The sequence below is a fragment of the Calliopsis andreniformis genome, unplaced genomic scaffold (genome assembly GCF_051401765.1).
Source record: "Calliopsis andreniformis isolate RMS-2024a unplaced genomic scaffold, iyCalAndr_principal scaffold0019, whole genome shotgun sequence".
In the NCBI taxonomy this organism is placed as follows: Eukaryota; Metazoa; Arthropoda; class Insecta; order Hymenoptera; family Andrenidae; genus Calliopsis; species Calliopsis andreniformis.
Window position 1 is genome coordinate 6,425,199 of NW_027480431.1, and position 8,352 is coordinate 6,433,550.

An 8,352-nucleotide genomic window follows, 5' to 3' on the forward strand; every position below is an offset into this window, starting at 1 on the left:
ATTTTGTATTTAAAGACTCGGGCGTTGACTTCCATGGCCCTACCTATTCGATCTGGAGGAGCAACGACCTACAGTGAAGCCTAGGTTGCCCGGAACGTAGAAAGGACCTTAACTTTTACACTGGTAGCAATTATTCGTTTTATACAATGGAAAAACTGTTCTATTTATGTTGTATTTAGTGCTTCGGGCGTTGACTTCTAAGGCCCTAACGGTTTGATCTGGTGGAGCAACGCCCTACAGTGAAGCCTAGATTGCCCGGAACGTAGAAATGACCATAACTTTCACACTGGTTGCTATTATTCGTTTTATACGATTGAAAAACTGTTATATTTATATTGTATTTTATGCTTCTGGCGTTCACTTCTAAGGACCGAACTATTCGATCTGGTGGAGCAACGCCCTAGAGAGAAGCCTAGGTTGCTCGGAATGTAGAAATGACCATAACTTTCACACTGGTTGCAAATATTCGTTTTATACGGTGGAAATGCTGTTGTATTTATATTGTATTTTATGCCTCTGGCGTTGACTTCTAAGGCCGTAGCTATTCGATATGTTGGAGCACCGCCCTAGAGTGAAGCCTAGGTTGCTCGGAATGTAGAAATGACCACTACTTTCACACTGTTTGCAATTATTCATTTAATACGATGGAAATGCTGTTGTATTTATATCGTATTTTATGCTCCGGGCGTTGACTTCTTAGGCCCTAACATTTCGATCTGGTGGAGCAACGACCTAGAGTGGAGCCTAGGTTGCCCGGAACGTAGAAATGACCATTACTTTCACACTGTTTGCAATTATTCCTTTTATACGATGGAAAAGCTGTTGTATTTATATCGTATTTTATGCTTCTGGCGTTGACTTCTTAGGCCGTAACTATTCGGTCTGGTGGAGCAACGCCCTATGGTGAAGCCTAGGTTGCCCGGAACGTAGAATTGGCCATCACTTTCAAACTGGTTGCAATTATTCCTGTTATATGATGGAAACACTGTTGTATTTTTATTGTATTTTATGCTTCAGGCGTAGGCTTCTTAATCCGTAGCTATTCGATATGGTGGAGCACCGCCCTAGAGTGAAGCCTAGGTTGCTCGGAACGTAGAAATGACCACTACTTTCACACTGTTTGTAATTATTCATTTAATACGAAGGAAAAGCTGTTGTATTTGTATCGTATTTTATGCTTCGGGCGTTGACTTCTTAGGCCCTAACATTTCGATCTAGTGGAGCAACGCCCTACAGTGAAGCCTAGGTTGCCCGGACCGTAGATATGACCATAATCTTCACACAGGTTGCAATTATTCGTTTTATACGGTGTAATGGCTGTTGTATTTATTTTGTATTTTATTCTTCCGGCGTTGACTTCTAAGGCCCTAACTATTCAATCTGATGGAGCGACGCCCTAGGGTGAAGCCTAGGTTGCCCGGAAACTAGAAATGACGTTAACTTTCATACTGGTTGCAATTATTCGTTTTATACGATGGAAAAACTGTTATATTTATATTGCATTTTATGCTTCTGGCATTGAATTCTAAGTCCCTAGCTATTCGATCTGGTGGAGCACCGCCCTAGAGTGAAGCCTAGGTTGTCCGGAACGTAGAAATGACCATTACTTTCACACTGCTTGCAATTATTCATTTTATACGATGGAAAATCTGTTGTATTTATATTGTATTTTATGCTCCTGGCTTTGACTTCTAAGGCCGTAGTTATTAGATGTGGTGGAGAAACGCCCTAGAGTGAAACCTAGGTTGCCCGGAACGTCGAAATGACCATAACGTTCACAATGTATGCAATTATTCATTTTATGCGATGGAAAAACTGTTGTACTTATATTGTATTTTATCCTTCTAGCGTTGACTCCATAGGCCCTAAATATTCGGCCTGGTAGAAAAACGCCCTAGAGTGAATCCTAGGTTGCTCGGAATGTAGAAGTGACCATAACTTTCACACTGGTTGCAATTAGTCCTGTTATACGATGGAAAAGCTGTTGTATTTTTATCTTATTTTATGATACTGGCGATTAATTCTAAGTCCCTAGCTATTCGATCTGGTGGAGCACCGCCCTAGAGTGACCCCTAGGTGGCCCGGAACGTAGAAATGACCATAACTTTCACACTGGTTGCTATTATTCGTTCTATACGATGAAAGAGTTGTTATATTTATATTGTATTTTATGCTTCCGGCGTTGAGTTCTAAGGCCGTAACTATGCGACCTGGTGGAAGCACGCCCTAGGGTGAAGGCCAGGTTTCCCGGAAGGTAGAAATGACCACAGCTTTTACACTGGTAGCAATAATTCGTTATATACAGTGGAAAAACTGTTCTATTTATTTTGTATTTAAAGACTCGGGCGTTGACTTCCATGGCCCGACCTATTCGATCTGGAGGAGCAACGACCTACAGTGAAGCCTAGGTTGCCCGGAACGTAGAAAGGACCTTAACTTTTACACTGGTAGCAACTATTCGTTTTATACAATGGAAAAACTGTTCTATTTATGTTGTATTTAGTGCTTCGGGCGTTGACTTCTAAGGCCCTAACGGTTTGATCTGGTGGAGCAACGCCCTACAGTGAAGCCTAGATTGCCCGGAACGTAGAAATGACCATAACTTTCACACTGGTTGCTATTATTCGTTTTATACGATGGAAAAACTGTTATATTTATATTGTATTTTATGCTTCTGGCGTTCACTTCTAAGGACCGAACTATTCGATCTGGTGGAGCAACGCCCTAGAGAGAAGCCTAGGTTGCTCGGAATGTAGAAATGACCATAACTTTCACACTGGTTGCAAATATTCGTTTTATACGGTGGAAATGCTGTTGTATTTATATTGTATTTTATGCCTCTGGCGTTGACTTCTAAGGCCGTAGCTATTCGATATGTTGGAGCACCGCCCTAGAGTGAAGCCTAGGTTGCTCGGAATGTAGAAATGACCACTACTTTCACACTGTTTGCAATTATTCATTTAATACGATGGAAATGCTGTTGTATTTATATCGTATTTTATGCTCCGGGCGTTGACTTCTTAGGCCCTAACATTTCGATCTGGTGGAGCAACGACCTAGAGTGGAGCCTAGGTTGCCCGGAACGTAGAAATGACCATTACTTTCACACTGTTTGCAATTATTCCTTTTATACGATGGAAAAGCTGTTGTATTTATATCGTATTTTATGCTTCTGGCGTTGACTTCTTAGGCCGTAACTATTCGGTCTGGTGGAGCAACGCCCTATGGTGAAGCCTAGGTTGCCCGGAACGTAGAATTGGCCATCACTTTCAAACTGGTTGCAATTATTCCTGTTATATGATGGAAACACTGTTGTATTTTTATTGTATTTTATGCTTCAGGCGTAGGCTTCTTAATCCGTAGCTATTCGATATGGTGGAGCACCGCCCTAGAGTGAAGCCTAGGTTGCTCGGAACGTAGAAATGACCACTACTTTCACACTGTTTGTAATTATTCATTTAATACGAAGGAAAAGCTGTTGTATTTGTATCGTATTTTATGCTTCGGGCGTTGACTTCTTAGGCCCTAACATTTCGATCTAGTGGAGCAACGCCCTACAGTGAAGCCTAGGTTGCCCGGACCGTAGATATGACCATAATCTTCACACAGGTTGCAATTATTCGTTTTATACGGTGTAATGGCTGTTGTATTTATTTTGTATTTTATTCTTCCGGCGTTGACTTCTAAGGCCCTAACTATTCAATCTGATGGAGCGACGCCCTAGGGTGAAGCCTAGGTTGCCCGGAAACTAGAAATGACGTTAACTTTCATACTGGTTGCAATTATTCGTTTTATACGATGGAAAAACTGTTATATTTATATTGCATTTTATGCTTCTGGCATTGAATTCTAAGTCCCTAGCTATTCGATCTGGTGGAGCACCGCCCTAGAGTGAAGCCTAGGTTGTCCGGAACGTAGAAATGACCATTACTTTCACACTGCTTGCAATTATTCATTTTATACGATGGAAAATCTGTTGTATTTATATTGTATTTTATGCTCCTGGCTTTGACTTCTAAGGCCGTAGTTATTAGATGTGGTGGAGAAACGCCCTAGAGTGAAACCTAGGTTGCCCGGAACGTCGAAATGACCATAACGTTCACAATGTATGCAATTATTCATTTTATGCGATGGAAAAACTGTTGTACTTATATTGTATTTTATCCTTCTAGCGTTGACTCCATAGGCCCTAAATATTCGGCCTGGTAGAAAAACGCCCTAGAGTGAATCCTAGGTTGCTCGGAATGTAGAAGTGACCATAACTTTCACACTGGTTGCAATTAGTCCTGTTATACGATGGAAAAGCTGTTGTATTTTTATCTTATTTTATGATACTGGCGATTAATTCTAAGTCCCTAGCTATTCGATCTGGTGGAGCACCGCCCTAGAGTGACCCCTAGGTGGCCCGGAACGTAGAAATGACCATTACTGTCACAACGTTTGCAATTATTCATTTTATACGATGGAAAAACTGTTGTACTTATATTGTATTTTATCCTTCTGGAGCTGAATTCGAAGTCCCTAGCTATTCCCTCTGGTGGAGCAACGTTCTAGAGCGAATCCTAGTTTGCCCGGAACGTAGAAATGACCATTACTTTCACACAGGAGGCAATTACTCGTTTTATACGATGGAAAGACTGTTCTATTTATTTTGTAGTTTATCCTTCTGGCGTTGGCTTCTAAGGCCCTAGCTCTTCGATCTGGTGGAGCAACGCCTCAGAGTTAAGTCTAGGATGCCCGAATCGTCGATATGATCATTACTTTCGCACTGGTTGCAATTAGTCATGCTAAACGATGGAAAAACTGTAGAATTTTTATTGTATTTTATGCTTCTGGCGTTGACTTCCTAGGCCCTATCTATTCCATCTGGTGGAACAACGCCGTAGAGTGAAGCCTAGGTTGCCCGGGACGTAGAAATGACCATAACTTTCAAACTGGTTGCAATTATTCCTGTTATATGATGGAAAAACTGTTGTATTTTTATCGCATTTTATGATTCGCGCATTGACTTCTAATGTCCTAACCATTGAATCTGTCGGAGCAACTCCCTAGGGTGAAGCCTAGGTTGCCCGGAAAGTAGAAATGACAATAACATTCACACTGGTTGCAATTATTCGTTTTATACGATAGAAAAGCTGTGGCATCTTTATTGTATTTTATGCTTCTGTCGTTGACGTCTAAGGCCGTAGTTATTAGATTGTTGGAGCAACGCACTAGAGTGACGCCTAGGTTGCCCGGAACGTAGAAATGACCATTACTTTCGCAATGTTTGCAATTATTGATTTTATACGATGGAAAAACTGCTGTACTTATATTGTTTTTTATGCTTCTGGCGTTGACTTCTTATGCCATAACAATTCCATCTGGTGGAACAACGCCCTAGGGTGAAGCCTAGGTTGCCCGGAACGTAGAAATGGAAATAACTTTCACACCGGTAGCAATTATTCGTTTTATACGATGGAAAAACAGTTCTATTTATTTTGTATTTTATGCTTCGGCCGTTGACTACTAATGCCCTAACTATTCGATCTGTTGGAGCAACGCCCTAGAGTGAAGCCTAGGTTGCCCGGAATGTAGAAATGACCATAGCATTCACACTGGTTGAAGTTATTCGTTTTATACGATGGAAAAGCTGTTCCATCTTTATTGTATTTTATGCTTCTGGCGTTGACTTCTAAGGCCCTAACTATTCCATCTGCTGGAGCAACGCCCTGGAGTGAAACCTAGGTTGCCCGGAACGTAGAAATGACCACTACTATCACACTGGTTGCAAATTATTCCTGCTATACCATGGAAAAACTGTTGTATTTTTATTGCATTTTATGCTTCTGGCGTTCACTTCTTAGGCCCTAACTATTCGATCTGGTCGAACAACGGCCTAGGGTGAAGCATAGGTTGCCCGGAACGTATAAATGACCATACCTTTTACACTGGTAGCAATTATTCGTTTTATACAATGGAAAAACTGTTCTATTTATTTTGTATTTTATACTTCGGGCGTTGACTTCTGAGGCCCTAACTATTCAATCTGTTGGTGCAACGCCCTAGGGTGAAGCCTAGGTTGCCCGGAGCGTAGAAATGACCAGTACTTTCACACTGGTTGCAATTATCCGTGTTACACGATGGAAAAGCTGTTGTATGTATATTGTAATTTATGCTTCTGGCGTTGACTTCTAAGGCCCTAACTATTCGATGTGGTGGAGCAACGCCCTACAGTGAAGCCTAGATTGCCCGGAACGTAGAAATGACCATAACTTTCACACTGGTTGCTATTATTCGTTTTATACGATGGAAAAACTGTTATATTTATATTGTATTTTATGCTTCTGGCGTTCACTTCTAAGGACCGAACTATTCGATCTGGTGGAGCAACGCCCTAGAGAGAAGCCTAGGTTGCTCGGAATGTAGAAGTGACCATAACTTTCACACTGGTTGCAAATATTCGTTTTATACGGTGGAAATGCTGTTGTATTTATATTGTATTTTATGCCTCTGGCGTTGACTTCTAAGGCCGTAGCTATTCGATATGTTGGAGCACCGCCCTAGAGTGAAGCCTAGGTTGCTCGGAACGTAGAAATGACCACTACTTTCACACTGTTTGCAATTATTCATTTAATACGATGGAAATGCTGTTGTATTTATATCGTATTTTATGCTCCGGGCGTTGACTTCTTAGGCCCTAACATTTCGATCTGGTGGAGCAACGACCTAGAGTGGAGCCTAGGTTGCCCGGAACGTAGAAATGACCATTACTTTCACACTGTTTGCAATTATTCCTTTTATACGATGGAAAAGCTGTTGTATTTATATCGTATTTTATGCTTCTGGCGTTGACTTCTTAGGCCGTAACTATTCGGTCTGGTGGAGCAACGCCCTATGGTGAAGCCTAGGTTGCCCGGAACGTAGAATTGGCCATCACTTTCAAACTGGTTGCAATTATTCCTGTTATATGATGGAAACACTGTTGTATTTTTATTGTATTTTATGCTTCAGGCGTAGGCTTCTTAATCCGTAGCTATTCGATATGGTGGAGCACCGCCCTAGAGTGAAGCCTAGGTTGCTCGGAACGTAGAAATGACCACTACTTTCACACTGTTTGTAATTATTCATTTAATACGAAGGAAAAGCTGTTGTATTTGTATCGTATTTTATGCTTCGGGCGTTGACTTCTTAGGCCCTAACATTTCGATCTAGTGGAGCAACGCCCTACAGTGAAGCCTAGGTTGCCCGGACCGTAGATATGACCATAATCTTCACACAGGTTGCAATTATTCGTTTTATACGGTGTAATGGCTGTTGTATTTATTTTGTATTTTATTCTTCCGGCGTTGACTTCTAAGGCCCTAACTATTCAATCTGATGGAGCGACGCCCTAGGGTGAAGCCTAGGTTGCCCGGAAACTAGAAATGACGTTAACTTTCATACTGGTTGCAATTATTCGTTTTATACGATGGAAAAACTGTTATATTTATATTGCATTTTATGCTTCTGGCATTGAATTCTAAGTCCCTAGCTATTCGATCTGGTGGAGCACCGCCCTAGAGTGAAGCCTAGGTTGTCCGGAACGTAGAAATGACCATTACTTTCACACTGCTTGCAACTATTCATTTTATACGATGGAAAATCTGTTGTATTTATATTGTATTTTATGCTCCTGGCTTTGACTTCTAAGGCCGTAGTTATTAGATGTGGTGGAGAAACGCCCTAGAGTGAAACCTAGGTTGCCCGGAACGTCGAAATGACCATAACGTTCACAATGTATGCAATTATTCATTTTATGCGATGGAAAAACTGTTGTACTTATATTGTATTTTATCCTTCTAGCGTTGACTCCATAGGCCCTAAATATTCGGCCTGGTAGAAAAACGCCCTAGAGTGAATCCTAGGTTGCTCGGAATGTAGAAGTGACCATAACTTTCACACTGGTTGCAATTAGTCCTGTTATACGATGGAAAAGCTGTTGTATTTTTATCTTATTTTATGATACTGGCGATTAATTCTAAGTCCCTAGCTATTCGATCTGGTGGAGCACCGCCCTAGAGTGACCCCTAGGTGGCCCGGAACGTAGAAATGACCATAACTTTCACACTGGTTGCTATTATTCGTTCTATACGATGAAAGAGTTGTTATATTTATATTGTATTTTATGCTTCTGGCGTTGAGTTCTAAGGCCGTAACTATGCGACCTGGTGGAAGCACGCCCTAGGGTGAAGGCCAGGTTTCCCGGAAGGTAGAAATGACCACAGCTTTTACACTGGTAGCAATAATTCGTTATATACAGTGGAAAAACTGTTCTATTTATTTTGTATTTAAAGACTCGGGCGTTGACTTCCATGGCCCTACCTATTCGAT